Below are 18,532 nucleotides of genomic sequence, written 5' to 3' on the forward strand. Positions count from 1 at the left end.
CTACCCTTTCTGTGGAGTGCAGTGCTGTTCTTCTGTCAGCGTTACATGTTTCACAGTTTTCAGATCCTACCAGCAAAATGTCACCGTGACTGCAGTTTTTATTCCAAACCATTTCCTCTGGGTTGTCACACCTACAATTTTCCTCTCAAATTCTCACTATTATGCACCTATGATTTTTTTCTACTAATAAATTAATCCTCACGATGAAAATCTGTTTAAGTTTTTAAACTGACATCTGGTATACCTGAGTGCTTTTGTTTTGTGTAAGTCTAAATTCAATGAAACATCTCTTTTGGGACATGCTACCTTCTTTGTTGTTGTTCCTTTTGCAACAAAGATCAAAGTAGTGGCACAAAGTGAGAATAGTTAAAATTAGAATTATTTAATGAAGTCCTGGAGCTTCAGTTACTTTTTATCATTGTGCATGAGTAATGTAGCCTGTTCTGTGATTTAGGTTTTGGGTGGCATTGTTCGGTGGGTTACCATTTTGTTAAAAAATATTTTATTTTTAAATCTCTAATTATATTCTGCTTTTGGGCACAGTTGTCCAATAATGTGAGAACAAACTATGTGTGTGTATTATTTCCATACAAAAATTGGATATATTGGTGCACTTTGAAATAAGTGTGATTTTTTAGTGATTACCTGATATCAATGTTTGATATGCAAAAATGTTTTCCCTTACTTTGAGATCTTAATGGGCAGATAAGCTGTCTTTCCTCACTACAAAATGATATTTGCAGTGACATAGGATCCCTTACGGCTATTCATGACTAACTAAAGAGGCAAGATGAGAAAAAAATACTGGCATGTACTATTTACTGAGGACAGTAAGTTAATGAAATATTGCTTTCCTGCACAGATCAGTAGTAGTTGATATTTTATAATAGCTAAAGTGAAGCTGAACTGAAACTACATGGGAAAGAGTTACATCTTCAGAATGAGAGGAAAAAAGTTTAAGTACAACTACTTTATAAGCTGAGTACGTTGAAGTATTGCAAGTGTCAGCTTTACAAGGATGTGCAATGACTGATTGGCAGTCAATGCAATGATGATTGATAAGTGACTTCTCTTTTTCTATTCTGAGGAGACTGGCTGAGACACTGAATTTTGAAATAGAGACTGTCCTTGAAACTTTCCTAAATGCTGTTAGCAGAGCAGGATTGTGGCGTTCTGCTCCATTTATATTTCCAATATTTGTTCTTTCTTTTGGAAGAGCTAATGTCAACATCAGATAAACTTTTCACAATGCCGTGTGTTTTCTTTCTTTTGTCATTACACAGAAGTCATACACAGCAATCAATGAAAATTTTGTCTGGGAGAAGATGGTTGGACTAGGTCGTTGTTAATGATTGTGTAATCACAGAAACAGAGATTTTGATCACAGAACTGTTTATCTGTATGTGGGGGTGGTTTGTTTTTTTATTGTGATTCAGATGCTGCAGCTGAATATGAGAACTAGAACTGTTGACCATGACATTGCATGGCTGTAACAGTATGTAGTAGCAGCACTCTACAGAAAGATAATAAAGTAGTAGTGACTCCATATTAAGATAATAATAAGAGGGGGATAGTAGGGCCACTTAAAAATGTTGTTATTTTTAAACTTAAGGCTAGTCTTTCCCATCTTTCAATATTTAGTAAAGCCCATACTTGCAAATTGCCAGGAAATAGAAATTTCACTGAGGTGTAGCCTTAGATGGAAGGAAAAAAGCTTTAACATGTATTTGTGAGCCTGTGTGCCCATATCTATGTAGATGAACTGAGAGTACAATTGAATTTTCTTAGCTGAAAATCTGCCATTCAAAGACAACAAGGCAGAAATCTATGGAAAAAAAATGGAGCAGGGGGAGGGAATTGGGAGAGATTTTTTTTCCTGATTTTATAGTGGAAGTAGTATTAATCGGTGACCAGATAGCATATCAAATAATCAGATGGATAAATTACTAGTTGTGTGGTTTGCGGCTTGTGTTGTTGTTTTGTTGGGGTTTTTTTCTAATAAAAGCCTACTGGATAAAATGCACCGTGCATTGTACCATGACAAGCTCCAGAAGAAATAGTTTCCAAATTCATGCATTAAAATACTATTTTGTGGAAATTTCTCTAGCTTAACTAAAACTGTAAACCATCATAAAATGGAGCATTTTTAGTGTTAAATTGGTGCTATGAAGTGGTGACCCTAAGCAAAAAATACTTTTTACAGTAACTTATTTTAATCTTGCTAAAAAATACTTCGTTTTCAAAAGTGGTATGTTTCGTGGGTAAGGGGAGAAGTTCCAAAGTTCTTTATTGATGATATGCAATATGTACAACTGACTAAAATGCATGGGCTAACACTAGTCAGATTACTGCTTATCTTAGTCGTCAGGTGAAGCTTCTTTGTCTTATTCACAGAAAAGGACAGTGAACTGGAACTGTGAATATGTTCAAAACCAAGCAAAACTGTGATCCAGAATGTCTCTGACTTTTTAGCTGTGTAATGTTTGCCTTGAAAGAGCTTTGGGAGAATTTAAGAGTGTACACAAATGGCCCTGCTAAGGAAAAGCAAGGTCTGTTTCGTTTTTGGCAATAAGCAGAAATGAGTCTTCTTTGGAAAAGTTTGTAACTATAAATAAGTAGTCATGTTTTCTGAGTTTCTGACAAAATATACTTTCTCTCCAAACGCTATGTGTTTCTTGTGACTGAATGACTTTGTTATACATGTACAATCAATAATCCTGCACATTCATTTAATTTCATTTATTTTGCTACTTCTGGTTATACACTCATACTATGCAATCTGATGACTTTGCAGTTGTATATTAAGTGTTATCATTATCATCTATCATGTTTGTTTGCTTATTCTCTTCCTAGAGAATTATGACGAGATGTTTTGTTTCTTTGCTTTCAACTATTTCTAGTTCAGGTACACACAGACATATGTACTCCAGCATATATATTTTTAGGAGAATCAAAACCAGAGACAATTACCTAGAGCTGAAAACTATGGAAATGAAGTTTCTGTAGTCTCTTGCTTTCTGGTCTTGATCCAAACTCATGAAGTCTGTTTAGTGTACAGTTTTATGGTAATCTTACTATCAACACTTTCATTGCCTAGCGTGGCAAAGCTATCAACTGTAGATTTCACCTGGAGCTTTAATACTATCTGTCTATCTTTTAGTTTGTAAACTCATTAAGGACTATTTTAAAGTGAGAGAGGTTTACCTGTTCTCCAGTAATCACTGAAGAACAATTTTTAAATTGACAAAATTAAGGGAGTAAAATAATGACAGCTTCACATACGTTAAAGGCCTTTAATGTGTTTAGTTTTGTTGCTTGGTGTTAGGTTTGTTGGGGTTTTTTTGTTGTTGTTTCTGTTTTTATTAGTTTTGTTTGTGGTTTTTTTGGTTGTTTTTTTTCTTCCTAGTGGAGGCACTGTATTGGATTACTTACGTATGTTAGAGATTGGGACAATCACCATCCAAAATTGGAAGAAAAAGTGAAATCATGTGTGTTCAGCATTTGTGGCAGTGGGATATTTTGAGAATTTTTATCAGGGGATGAGAAATACAGAATATCATATGTACTGTGTTAGTACCTATGAAGAGGCAATGTGTTGGCATAAAGTTTTGTAGGTCATAACTAACACTAAAAAAATTCAGAATTTTAGTGTGAGAAATACTTTGTAGAAATAACATTAAGTAGTAATTAAATCCATGGGTATGTGACAGAATATTCCAGATTGATGATCAAACTTTATACTGGCTTTTTAATTCCATTGCTAAGTGGCAGACAACCAAATAATTGAAGTATTAATGTGGATGTAATTTCACAGTTCAAAAGGACAGGGATCCTTTTGTCTACAAAAAACCCCAACAAACCAAACAAACTAAAAAAAACAACAAACAAAACAATAAAAACACACACCCCAAAACAACAACAACCACCAAAAAACCAACCAAACAAATAAAAAAAAAAGAAAAACAAAGCACCACAAACAACCCATTTTTCTTGATTTGTTGGCCAGGAAGGTAGTCATCATCAAACTGAGTGAGTAGAACCTGTTATGTTATATCCCTGTCCTTGTCACAATCAGCCGCCTCCTTTTCAGGAAGATGATCTGATTGGACCAGAGTGTGGGTGAACACCACACTGGTCAATTAGTTTCATTTCCAGTTGAATATTCTATCTTATATTAATATATAATACTAAAATTAAGCTACAGAGAGTTTCCAGTAAAGTGTATTTCTTCCTCCTGCTCTTCATATTCTTACGGCTTAGTACGTTTTACTGCTGTTCTGTCATTTGCTTTGGCAGTGAAAATTAAAAATCAGTTCATGCATAACTGGTAATTGTACATTAAATAATCTCAACAATTATACAATCTCAATACTTTCAAACCCTCAGCGCCTGGACTGAGAAAAATAAATGGGCAGCATATTGCTTAGAGGCTTTAAAGTCATGCAGGTTTCTCAGTATGAACAGGATGTTTGTAGTTGTGAACGTCACTATCAAAAATTATGCAAGCCAAGAAAAAACCATAACACACACAACCTAGGACTCAAGAAGAATATCATTATAAAAAATAAAAATAGATGAGTTTGATTTTAAATGGCAATTGATATCAAAAGTGAAGAACATGGAAACTGGCACTAAGATGAAAATCATTATGGGAACAGATGTGATAACAACTAGATAGAGAAGGATGTAGAAGCTTGGAATGCAGGTTTTTCCAATATATGTACAAATGTGGTTTACAGTAAGAAGTTAAGAATTTAGAATTGCTTTTTAAGAAAATATTTGCAGAACAGATCTGCTATATAACTACAGTGATCCAGGTCCACACCTTCCTTTGAAAGGGGGTGTGTGTGTGTTTAAAACCTATAGCAAAATTAAAATACTTTATAATAACAGTATCTTTGGCTTTAAATAATTCATGAATGCCTTATAAGAGAATATGGGAGAGAAACTGTGATCTGATGTGCCTAGTTCTCTGTGTGGAAGAGCAAAAAGAGACCTAATTCTCAGAGTTCAGGTAGAGGGAACTTGTAATTTTAGGGCAAAGGATCCAAGGGTTGTTTTGTGTGACTTGTTTATGAACGTGAGGCAAAATCACATTTGATTGGCTTCTGCAACTGCATTTCAAAAGCTCCCAACTTTGACACATGAATAATTTCTGGGCTTCTGCAATTAATTATGCATGCCTATTAAAAGTTGTGAGGCAGTGTTGAACCAATGGTAGGCAATGACTTTACCACATAGATGTTTTCATAGTGCCAAAGTCTCCAGTTTTGTATTATGAAAATGATAGACACCACACAAAGTTGGAACAAGGAGTAGGCATATGTTTCATAGCCATATGAGCTGTTTATCTATCAAAATATTCATATAATAATGAAAAATCTGAAAATTTATGCAGTAGAAGGAGATTAACTTAAAAAAAAAAAAAAAACATAAAAAAAAATTTTCATTGTTATTCCTTGTTGGGTCGTATCTGTTTGACTAAAATTTGGTCTGTCTTTTTAGAACAGCAATGGAATGTTTATTTTCTTATTTGCCCTTGGTGTTATATCATGAAAAATTTGTCACGTTAGTATGTCATCATGTCATTGTAGTGTTAGAATAATGCCCGTTCATGAGATACCACCTAACCATTATGGAATTAAATTAAAGTACACTGAAGCCTATTCCAAGAGAATCAAATCTAGGTGTAGTCACTGTCTTGTCTAAATACTTCCTTACCTACCTAATGTTTTTCTTCTTCTTTCCCCTCCTTTGTATAGTTTTTTCTCTCAAGTTAGCCTAGTCTGAAACTTCTTACTTGTTGGCGTTCATCGGGAAAAAAGGAGAAATGTTAAGGATTGCTGCTGCACTTGGGAACTACAGCTGAAAATCAGTAGAATATTAAGGAACTAAGGAAATGTATTAAGCAATTTTCTTAGTCTTGTTAACCTTCATTTTGCTGGTTGCAGGGCTTTTTGCTAGCTCTCACGTTGCATGAATCTAGTAATAAAGATTCAATTGATTGTAATGACAGACGGATGGTGTCTAACTTAAGAAACGGTAAATGTAGGTGGAAACTTGCATCCTTTTAAACGATTTTTTAATCCCTGCTGCAAGCTACTTCTGAAGGCTTTTTTTATATTAGTACTTTTATCTTCTGTTTATGTAAATCTAAATATGTTGCATCTTTTAAAATAATTTTTTTACTAAATATATATTATTTCTACATATATATTTCATATTTCACATTGTGGCTTAACCCAGCAGGAAGCTAAGACCTATGCTAAGACCCACACAGCTGCTCACACCCCCCACCCCAGCAGAGTAAGGGAAAGAATTGGAAGGGCAGAAGTGAGATAAAACTGAGAATAAATTTTGAATTGAGATAAAAAGTTTAAGAAGTGAAGCAAAAGCTGTGCCTGCAAGCAAAGCAAAGGCATACATTCACTGTTCCCCACTGACAGACAGGTGTCTAGCTGCTTCCAGGAAAGCAAGACTCCAGCGTGTTACGGTTGCTTGAGAAGACAAACGCAGTAACTTGCGAACAACCCTCCTGCTTCTTCCTGTCCGTGAGGTTTGATTGCTGAGCACATCATGGGCTATGAAATATTTCTGTGGTCAGTTGAGGTCAACTATCCCTACTGTGTCCTCTCCCAACCCCTTAGCCATCTCCAGCCAACCCGCTGGAGGAAGGAGAAAAACCCTTGAAGGATGTGCAAGCACTGCTCAGCAACAGCCTCAACAGTAGTGTGTCACTAACACTGCTTCAGTCACAAATGCAAAGCACAGCATGTTGCGGGCTGCTATGAAGTAAGTACAAATATTTATCTACAATTCTGTTCATTCTGTATTTTATTGAACTGTGTTAATATGGCCAATGTTGAAGTTAGGCTTTATCATTTTATGGTTTCCAAGTGTTCCTGGAACCCATTTTTGAAGATAGGTGTAACATCTGCCACATTTCAGTCCTTGGGTATCAAGGTAGCTTTGAGAAAGAAGTTATGTAGAGCAGGTATTAGTTGAGCTGTTTTATCCCTGAGTTCCTCCTGAACTTGATTGATTAGTCCCACTTCTAGGTGATCCCTTCCTGCTCACTCTGTTGATTTGTTCCGTAAGTGCTTCCACCAGTGCTTTAATTTGAGACAAACCCTTTGGTGTGTCCTCCATAGAGGAGGTTTCTGATGTAAAACTCTTCCATGGATCATAGAGAAGCAAAACATCTCTGTCACCTTAGCTTCTTAGAATGCTTTCTTTATCCTGTGATCACATATTGGTCCTATATACTCTTTGTCAGGCTCTTGCTTCTGATGTGCTTTAGAAAGGATTTATCAAAGTTTTTTATGTCTTTTCCAAGCTGTTCCTCAGGTGTTCTCCCCCACACCCCCCCTTCATTGCCTTAACCTATTGTTACATTTGACCTTGCAGCGTTTGTGAGCCTTTCGGTATGGAGGCAGCTTCAGCTTTTAAAACCAATCTTTATTCTTCCATTAGCTATGTTGCTTCATTTAGTCTTTCTCAAGTCTGTCTTGCAAAGGAAAGCGAGGAGTACCAGTTTACTCTGTCTTAGTTTCATTTAATAGTCTCCATGCTAGTGAATAATGAACTATGTACGATTTATTTAAAGAACAAAGTGCCCGCATTTTCGTTTGTTCAAGAGTTGATAAACATTCAGAGACCCTCATTACTGACTTTGAGGATGCACTAAATTCTTGAATTGGTGACGTAAAGAATGTACTAATTACCGAGGCTTCAGATTTCTGTTATCTTTAAAAAGACACCTGGTCCTAATGATATGAAGAAATTGTATGGAATAGGGACAATAAGTTAAGTGTAAATATATTTACTCAAAGAATGTAGGTATAGTAATTAGGTCATGTAACCATATAGTTTGAAAGAAATAATTAACGAAATAACTAATGAAAGAAGGGGTCTGTTTCTCTAACTTTCTCTAACATGGACCTGTTTATAAGTTATCTAGAGGGAGTGACTAAAAGAAACAAGAATAAGAAACAAATAGTTGACGAGGGCATAAATTAGCTCAAACAGATAAGAACACTGCAAACTTGCAAGACCATCACATTCCAGGCAAAGGGTGAAAAGTACACCATGAGGAAGACCTACAGCCTTCCTCCCAAAGACCACTGCCCACATCCCGGAGACCCCTGCCCACAATTCTTGGAAGAATTTGCACAAGCGCGAAGGACTGATAAGCTAATGAACTTACAAAGTGAGAGTAGGCGGGTTTAGGTAGTGAATATGTATAGGTGTTAATTGAATATTCATTGTTTTATTGTATGAATATGAGATAGTTCGTCACTTCGGGTGTGCATGACTTTGGTGGAGCGATCCCCCCACGCACCCAGCGCTGCTGAATAAAGATAACCTCCGCTCACTCAAAAAATGGTGGCTGATTCTTTAATTCACTAGTGCAAAAATATAAATTTCTTACCCTTCTTTTTAACTCACTTGGTTATTTTTCATTACTTGTCTTTCAGTCAGTAATAGAGTCTACTGTGTATTACAGCATTTCATGCAATTTCTATACTTGGAGGACACCAGATATGAAAGGATGAGATTCATTTTGTTTAAGTGGGTGGGAGAAATGATCCCTTTGGGAGAGGAGAGGAAGAGGGGAGTAGAGGAAGGGATATTTGGAACAAAATTAATCCAGGAAAATTCTTGTTTCATTTTTGTTTAAAAAAATACGACCGCTTTTATGGGTGGGTTCCTTCTGTAATGATGCTTTTGGTTAACTCATGAAGACCAAATTACTCAAGTGAATTGCTTACTCCTTCCTTGTTTTTAAAGGCAATGTGCTAGCCTCTTTTAAAAATACAGCCCAAGGGAAAGCTGTCAAAAAACCTACTAAAATCTTTGTGTTCTTACTGCCACTTACTGTGAAAATGCCTTACCAAGAAAATACTGCTACTTAACAATCCATGTGTTCTGTACAAAGAAGCATCTAAATCTTTTTTCCTCTACTCTACATCTGGCTAACGTTCTGTATTTAAAATCTAAGGAATATTATATTTCTTGAGATTTACACAAAACTTCAAAAATTAATATGGAAAACTATTAGATTTCAAGATCGTACTCTAGCGTGAAAAAAGCTGTTCTTATTATAATATCAAAGTACTATACATGTGCATAAGTATTTGAAATAGTTCTTTTTGAGGACTTGCAGCTGTAGGAATTTAGCATGTTTGAGCTTCTGGTGAAGACCCAGTGTCCTTACTTGATCAATATTCCTGTTGACTGCAGTGTTTCTTTTTCTGAGCTGTTTCACATAAGATTTAAAAAGCAAGACAGCCTTCAGATTAAAACAAGGGGAAAATTAAAAACAGAGCCACTTGTGATTGTTTAAATATTAAATATGATTTTAATGAGGGTATACTACATCTTAGTTTTACACATTCTCTTTAAAAAGAGGCTTGCATTAACACATACTTTTTAATGTTAAAAAATTTGCTCCCAATGAGAAAAATACTAGCAAATACTGTATACTTTTCATGGAAATCTTCAAATTTCTAATGCCCTTTTATTATATTTTGGAAGAGTTTATTTTGGGTGATGAGGAGAGGGAAGATTTCAATAAATGTGATTTACTAGCTCAATATAGAAATGTAATATGTGACCCACTACAATTTTCATAGTAAATCACCTGCTTAAATGCCATTTTCTGATTTTCAGCTTTAGGAGAATCTTTAAAATATGCATTTCTCATCTGTGATGCTAAAAAATATTACTATAATAATAGAACAGTTCTTAAACATAAAAAATGATTGAAAATGTCTATAAACTGAGATAAAGAACATTATTTTCACATGTTGTGAAACTCATTCTACATTGTGACAAGATTGTAACCACATTTCATTTTTATAGAAATTGATGACACATCATCCATTTATTTACTGTAAGTTCCAACAGCATGTAGATAATGACACATGTAAGTTTGCTACTGTATAGCAAGGGATAAATAATATAATCAACTGAATATATCATGTACACATTAGAGAAATACTAAAATCTAAGGCATGTTGAGTATTAATATTTGCTAAGTCTTATACATAGCTTTTTCTCCCAAACAGCTTTCCCACATGGGGTGGAGAACTGTAGACATTGTCTATTCTTTGTGATATGTGCCCTTTCTTTCAGCTGAGGAAATCATTAGAACAGCGATTTCCAAAACCTGAAACATTGCTTTGAATTCTTCATTGCAGGATATCTACATGTACCTTCCACTCCCGTTCTCCCATTTTTCCTCTGTCCAGTCCTACCAAATTACTTTGTTTTCTAACTTGTTTGTTGCCTGTGTGAAGAATTAGATGAGGACATTATTGTGGGTAGATCTGGGGCTACAGCTCTTGATTTATGTGGGAAATAGGCAAAGCAGGGACTATAGAGCCTGAAGTTAGTGAAAACTCAGGCTGAGACAGCTGAAATTTCAGGGATAAGAGTCTCTGCCTGTCTGACAGGCAGAATGCCTGGTTTAGTTCAGTTGCTTATTGGGGGGTGGGGGGAACAGTAACTGTTACTGTTAAGTAGCTGGTATTGTGTATGTGTGTGCAATGATACTTTTTTTTTTTCCTGAGTGAGCCGTTATCATGTTTTATGTGTGATGACTTACAAGAATCCATTTATGAGTTTACGTGGATCACAGATATGTTGTTAAAACATATCTGAATTAGGCCTGAAAGAAGCCACATGGGTCACAGGAACAGTGCTATATCAGTGCAGTGTAGCCAACACCTTGGACCACAGCAATAAAAAAGATCTTTTATTCTGATCGCCTTTTTTTGACTTTTGTGTTAAAGGCATGCATGTGGAAGTGCAAAGTTGCTTCAAAGTGAAAAGGTCAGGACTGTAACTTTGTAATGCAATGTTCAAAATGGGGGAAATGACAGAGTGAATTAATGGTAAGCAAAATAGCTGTAGAAGGAAATGCATTCAAAAAGATAACAGCCAGGCAGGAGAGATTGCCAGTACACTCAGAATAATGCTTAGAAATATATTCAAATATAATCAAAAAACTAAAGTAAATTTTTCGAAAGCAATCATTCCAGAAAACTGCCATATTTTAAAACTGACTTAAATGTAGTGTCATCAGGCTGAAATTCATAAATGGACCTAACTTGAGAAAATATTCCTGTTTTACCAGGGCTCTGAAACCCTGCATTGTATATTTTTTTACTTTTGCTATGGAATAGCATCCTCAATGTAAAAAGCACGTATTGCTGTCACAGGAAAGTTGTCCATTTGCATCTATGTTGCCCGCAGAATATCTGTCCTTTAATTATTGGTCACATAGTCTCAGTAAGCACTGTTTGTACAAAGTCCTCTGGGAGAAATAGCTGTGTAAATGTGCGTATTACTACTGTGTCTAATACACTGTTCCCTGTATGTTCCCTGATTCACACAAGTGGAAAAAAAAAAAACCAACCACCAATTGTTGCGCAGAGAGAATGAATATTTATTCCAGCAAGCATACAGAAATTGAGGAAAAAAGGCTATGGCTTCACCAATAAAACCATTAAAGGAACTGTAAAGGCTTATTGGTTTAATGGGTTTGGGTTTTTGTTCTTCCAAAATAGTAGCATATTTTCTTCTTTGGAAGCTAGGATGCCATCAACAACAATCAGTTATTTAGCAATAAAAGATCAAAATCTGGTTACATAATATTATAACTCATTCCTGTTTACAACAGTAGTTACAAACTATTATTCATCAGCATGGTCATTCCTCTGAGGTTGTTCATAAAGAGTATACCTTACCCAAATTCCAGAGTAATGGCTCTGGCTGCTTTCGAAACAGAAGTAAAGAATAGTATCGCAGTGAATCCAGAATTTACCTGTGAATTTGCCAAGATTTCCTTGTTGCTGTTAACTTGAGGGGTGGGGGCAGTGGGTGAGAGGATGGAGAAAGATTCCTTAAGGTATCTGAAGTCATTCTGAATGCAAGATTTTATTTTTTTCACAAGGCAAAATGCTTTACCAACATGGGAGACAAATCCGGATGTTACTAAATGCTGAGGGGATTAATGTATTTTTCAAGTGGAAGTATTCTATATATCTGTGTGTACGTATGCACATGTTAAGATACATGTACGCATGTAATTGTGCACACACTGAAGCTCTATGCAGAGTTTAGCCAATAAACTGAAACCACTCTTTTCAAACTCCTGCTGACAATAAGGGTATCAGTTTTTAAAGCTTTTGTTTAGGTCAGATTCAGTGGTGGCTCTACACAGATTCTGTGCAGTTAGAGTATCAGTAAGACTGAAAAGGCAGAGTTGTCACCAAATCTGGCTTTATTATAAAAGCATCTCTTTGGAAATGGGACTTGTTCTTTTCCTGGTGTATATTACATCTGTTGATGGAAAGATTTACAGATCTGTAGCCTTTGTAATGCTGAACTGTTATATATTAGCACATGCAACATTTAACTACGTGATGGAAAAGCTGACCATGAGAGAAGTGATTATGTGCAAGTCTTTCATTTTACTTTATTTTTTAAATCTAAATTTAGCTTTTGTATATTTGTAGTTAATTCTAAGTTAATTGCTATATAGCAGTGCTGAGTTGATTTTGTTGTAACAGGAAAAGATGGAGGAAGCTAACTGATTTTTTTTAATGTTACTTGCGTGAAGGAAATTTAGTACTTTGTAGGAGTCAACCATTGCTTTTGGAGTTGTTGCTCCTTATCTTCTTCACATATCAAAGGCCTGATAATGGTGTCCAGAAAACCCTGCTAAAACCAGTGGTAGTCCTGTAAAGTAAAGATTGATAAGTTCATGAAGCAAGCAACAAACCAGATTTTTCTATTTATTCCACTTTTGTTGCCCAGTTGTGTCTCTTGGCAGTTTACAACAAGGTTGAAGTACTGTAGCAAAAAGTAGGGAAGTAATTGTCCATGTAGTTGACTTGTTCCTTGGCAAGTGATGTGGGACTAATGTACACGGTGTCAGCGTGATGAAGTAATATTTTGTACTTAATTAATCTAAAATCCTGAATAACCTTTCAGACACTTAAAGACTGTCAGGAAGATACTTGTTCTTAAAAAATTCTAGCTACAATATTAGCTTCTAAAGCTATGAAATTAAACAAAAGATTATTTTGGTTTAGGAAGAGGGGAATATGCTGCAGTTCTGTATGTGTGGTACAGATGCTCATAAAAGAAGATTCTTAAATGTATGAGGAGGAGAGTGATAGTGGAAGTCTCCTTACCAGAATTGAATGAGTAATTTACAAAATATAACTTAATTTCACTTAAAACGTTTGGGATGGGGATCACGATTACAAATAGTGAACATCAAGCACAAAGTATTTGCTGGTTCAGTCAGTTGTCTTAGGAACAGCTCTCTAATCTGTTTTAGTGATTTATCATCAGTAAAATGTACATACTGCTTTATTTTACAGTTGTTTGCTGTCAGCTGGTCCACTTCATAGGTCTATTTATTACTGAATTCATTAACACAAGTTAAATAGCTTTGGAAAGGTCTTAAAAAATGACCTTTTTAATGTTCAATACTACTATATTTGTGTCATAATGTACATATTATGCAAACTACTAATACATAATATACAAACTATTATATTTTCTATCAGAAATAGTGTGGCCAGCAAGACTAGGGAAGCGATTGCCCTCTGTACTCAGCATGGGTGAGGCTGCATCTCAAATACCATGTTCAGTTTTGGGCCCCTGGCTACAAGAAAGACATTGAGGTGCTGGAGCGTGTCCAAAGGAGAGCAATGAAGATTGTCTAGAGAGCAAATCTTAAGAGCAGCTGAGGGATCTGTGCTTGTTTAGCCTTGAGAAAAGGAGGCTCAGGGGAGACCTTATTGCTCTCTACAGCTATGTGAAAGGAGGTAGCAAGGTGGGTGTTGGTCTCTTCTCCCAAGTAACAAGTGATAGGACAAAAGGAAATCACCTCAAGTTGCAGCAGGAGAGGTTTAGTGCTGCGATGGAGAGACAGGACGCAGCTTGATGCAAGCAAATGTCAATTTATTGTACAGAAGCACGAGTTTATATACACTTTCAGAAGCTGCGCATTTTAAACAGTTTGGTTCTTTAAGCTAAGCATTGTATACTAGGCAATCCCTGATTGGTGGTTAACTACCATCAATTAACAGCAAGGTGTTACCTCTCCTTGGCGCCATCCGTCCCCCACACTCCTATGCTCTCTCAGCATGGCTCATCCTGTTAACTGTTGTGTCTATACAAGCTCAAGCACATTCCCCTCAGCTAACTGATTGCCACGCATGGTCCTAATTTCCAGCCCGCTCCTGCAGTTTAGTTTGGTTATTAGGAAAACTTTCTTCACTGAAGGGGTTATCAAGCGTAGGAACAGGCTGCTCAGGGAAGTGGTTGGGTCACCATCCCTTAAGTATTTAAAAGACGTGTAGATGTGGCACTTAGGGACATAGTTTAGTGATGGACTTGGCAGTTAGATTTAGGATTGGACTCTGATCTTAAAAGGTCTTTTCTAACTTAAATGATTCTCTAATTCTATACAAGTAGTAAAAGAAAACTTTGAACTGCTGAGTAGAGTATCCAGGATTATGAAGTAGCAAAATGTGTTGCAGAGCAAATTATTCGTACAGTCTCTCTAGGCAAACACAAATTAATGATGCATTTGGGTGGCATACACACAGGGTAAAGTCCATTACTTTGTATATTAATACCAAAGTACTACTATACAGAATTAACGAGTGAACTTAATGGTCAAGCTAGTCTAATAAAAACTTTCTGGATGCAAGTCAGAGCTGCTTCCAAGGGCAGTAAACCCTCCCTGTGAACAAATTGTCTTTTGTTGTCTTAAGAAAATTGGAAAGATGCTGTGAATTTCCCTTTTTTATGAGGAGAAGATAGCATAAGATAGAGGGAAACCGATATTGCCTACCATGTCCTATCTATGACTATCTACTGGAACAGAGAAATCAATTTCTTTGTGATTTGTGATTGTGCCAAAAACATTTTGGGATAGGTAGGCTTGCTTTGGAAAGACAGCATACAGAGTTCAGTTATGTTTGTATGTATATGGTTTTAGTGAGTCTTCGGTTCTTTCTTAGAAACTGAAAGTACTGCTGCACATTATTTGGAGGAAAACAACATATGGAAAATTATTTTAGGTGACATTCAAGATTGCCCTGGAACACAGGAAATAAATGAGGAAAGTCCTAGGGGAGTTCTTGACATGGACATTTTTTGTAGGCAACGAATATCCTGTCGGAGTATTTTGTGAGCTGTTGCAATTCAGGTATGTAAGGAGAAACTGGGAGACTGATAGGAGAAGCTGCTGGTGTAGTAATTCGTTATATTTGCATTGTTCCAACAGTATTGGTTACAGAAAGAAAACATTTAGCAGGCTACAAAAGAGGAATACAGAAACATTGCCTGAATTTTCAGTGATGTCGATAGAAAAACCAAAGCTCAACTTGGATTGAGAATGACCAGTGACATCAATGGCAGCAAGAGCTTCCACCATTACATTGACAACGGAGCGCTGAGCAAGCACATGCGGGTCTGCAGATGAATGAGCTATTTAGGAACAAGCAGATACAGCTAACACTGAGGTAATCAATGCCTCCTTTGCCTTGATTTTCATTGACAAGGTCTCCTAGCCTGTACCTAGTGACACAGTTCAAGAAGGAGAGGATCTGCAAGTAATGGAGGATTATCAAATAAGGAATCTTTTGAGAAGTCTTGACAAATACCATTATAGGACCCGACAGGATGCATCTGAAGATTTTGAGAGCTCTCATATAATTGCAAGGGTATTCCCTATCAACTTTGCAAGTGGGGGAGAGTCCCAGTGACTGGAGAAAAGCTAATGCTACAGCCATCTTTAAAAAATGGCAAGAAGGAAATTTAGGAATTACAGGCCATTCAGCCCCAGGAAAAATCTTGGAGTGAGTTCTCTCAAAAGCTGTTTCTGGGCATATTAAGAAGAATAAGATGATTTGGAATAGCCAGCAATTATTTAGCAAGAATGGATTGTACTTGTCCAGTTCAATTGCATTCTGTGATAAAATCATGAGATCCATGGATGTGGGGATATCAGCAGGTGTTCTTCACTTTGACTTTAGCAAGTTTTTTCATGCGGTCTCCCATAGAATCCTTATATCCAGGTTGGGATGTTGTGTCTGGAAGAGTTAATGAAACTAGATGGATGAAAAACTAGCAGGATCATTTGGCTCAAAAGAAAGTAGTTAGATTTGGATTCTACCTGGAGGGTTATTTCCAAGTAGAGTTCCTTTGGGTTCTGACCTATCTTGTTTGACGTCTTTATCAGTTACCTGGAGAAGGAGGCAGTGGACCCTCCAGTTTGGTGTTGTAGCTGGAGGGCAGGGTTTTCATTCCGAGAAGACTGAAATTCAAAGAATGGGCCAGCAGCAGCCTTGTGAAATTCAACAAGGACAAATGCAGCCTCTAGTACCTGGAATGGGCTGACCGCCTGCAGTCATGCAGACTGGACACTTGCTGGTAGGGGAGCGGCTTTGCTGAAAAGGACTTGTGGGTCCTGGTGGACAGCCACCTAAGCATAGTTCAGGAGGAGAGGAAAAAGTGAATGCTGTCATGAGGAGAATAAATGGGTGGAATAAATGGACGAGGAGAAAATCTGATTTGGATTATATCTCAGTAGGAGAGACGAAGGTCAGATAAACTTCAAAGGGAACAGAATACAGCACTCCACGCATACATGTATAGAATTTTTGACAGATAAATGGCTGGTGATAATTTCTCATTTTCTTTCTCCAACTTTTAACATTTCTAAGCAAGAGAGAATCCTGTCTAGTATTTGAAACTGATACCTTCAGATAAAAAAAAAAAAAAGAAAAAAAAAATGTGTTCAGCACAATGCAAAGCAAGAATAGTGATTAATTCACAGGACTTGAGGGACTTATCCAATAATGTTTGTGAAGTTTCTTAGATTTTTTCATTAATGGAATTTTTCACATAATGGTAAATTTTGAAAATTATTTTCCCAAATTTGTATCTTCAGAATTCAAGTGGTTTTAATATTGCTACTTTATTGACTGAGATGTTAAAGACAAAGGCAGGTTTAATGGTACGTGTTTTGCAATGATCTGGCAAATGAATCATTGTTAATAATACAATGTCTGTTTAATTTCATTTAAGGGAAAAAAAAAGAAAGAAAAGAAAGTAGAAAAATGCTAGAAGCAGACTTTTTTCTAATTTCTGTAGGGAGATGGTGTTGATTCGCTAGCTCAAACTGTAGTAAATTTAACAAAGCTGCTTGCATATAATGAACATATTGCAAAGCAGTCAATATAACTTGCCTATTAAATCAGAGGAACTTAATAAACAATCCTTAAATGTATTCCTCAGTCTAATTTTTGTTTCTACAGACACAATTTATAGGGACATTCATCAATCATTTTAACGTTTATTATTGCACAATATAAGTGTGTTTTCATTTCATACTAAGAAATGTTATTAAAATATTTAATTAACAAGCGAAATCTAATATTGTACATTTTGTTTTCATCATGGATTCGAGTATTATCTAAATTAAATCTATAAAAATTATAAATGGTGTTGCACTGAGCAGCAGTAATATGAAATTGGAAAGATTAACTTGTTTAATATGTTTGCTTATCTTTAACAGTTAGATTCAGATGTTCTTTATTTCAGAGTTCTTTATTTGCACTTTTAGATTTTTAACTAAATGTCACATAACACTGTACTCTGCTGAAAATAACCTATGATATGCACAGGTGTGGCTAATCTATTTCTTATACTTCTCTTTCTATTCCTAAATCTTCCGGAGCCTTGCCTTGTTGTGATTATGAAGCAGGTATTGCAGAGCACAGTTTAGGATTTAAGTCATGTGAGGATTCCAGTTCTTCTTCCAAACTTGAATCAATGTCATATAGGAACATCCTCTTCAGGATTTTTCTGTTTGCACTGCGAAGTGCAGTAACAATTGGAGAGTCGGTTTGAAAAGAAATCAGTTGAAACTCAGTTTTCTGGAAGCATCTGTGCTTCATCAGAAAGTTCAATGAATATTTTAACATCATCATTCCCAAAGTAACAGAACGTCTCATCAACAAATCTCAGCCTTCTGGTAGGATAGTCCCTGGCTTCCTCTGTCCTGTGCACAAACCAATCTTTTAAAGACCTCACTAAAAACAGGCTCTAAAAAACTTTGTCAGCTCATACAACGTTCAATTCTTTGCCTGTGTTCAGAAGTATAATTCTGAATACTTCTGAAATGCATACTTCCGAATATGTATTCATGTATATTTCAGAGATTTAGACTTCAAAATACCAAACCAACCACAAATTAGCCATGCAGACACTCAACTGTGCATATACATACCTCTTGTTGCTTGAAGCATATGTTTATTTTTGTTCCTTGTCCCTCACGTTTGGAGCATGAGCTTATTAGAGTTATGTGTCTGCCATCACTTTAGTTTTTCTCAAGTACTTTTGTGAGAGAGATGAATTATTTCTGTTATTTTTAATGTCTGGCAATGGGATCTGTAATTAAAATAAATGACCTCTTCAGAGGACTGAGTGAGCAGCT

At 36.1% G+C, this 18,532-nt stretch overlaps 1 protein-coding gene across 1 annotated transcript in view; it reads left to right on the forward strand.

Moving 5' to 3' along the window:
- Positions 1–18,532, forward strand: part of NCAM2 (neural cell adhesion molecule 2) — a 308,946-nt gene that overhangs the window by 112,652 nt on the left and 177,762 nt on the right. The gene's annotated exons all lie outside the window — the stretch shown is intronic.

This window comes from Falco peregrinus, chromosome 4, assembly GCF_023634155.1.
Source record: "Falco peregrinus isolate bFalPer1 chromosome 4, bFalPer1.pri, whole genome shotgun sequence".
NCBI classification, from domain to species: domain Eukaryota; kingdom Metazoa; phylum Chordata; class Aves; order Falconiformes; family Falconidae; genus Falco; species Falco peregrinus.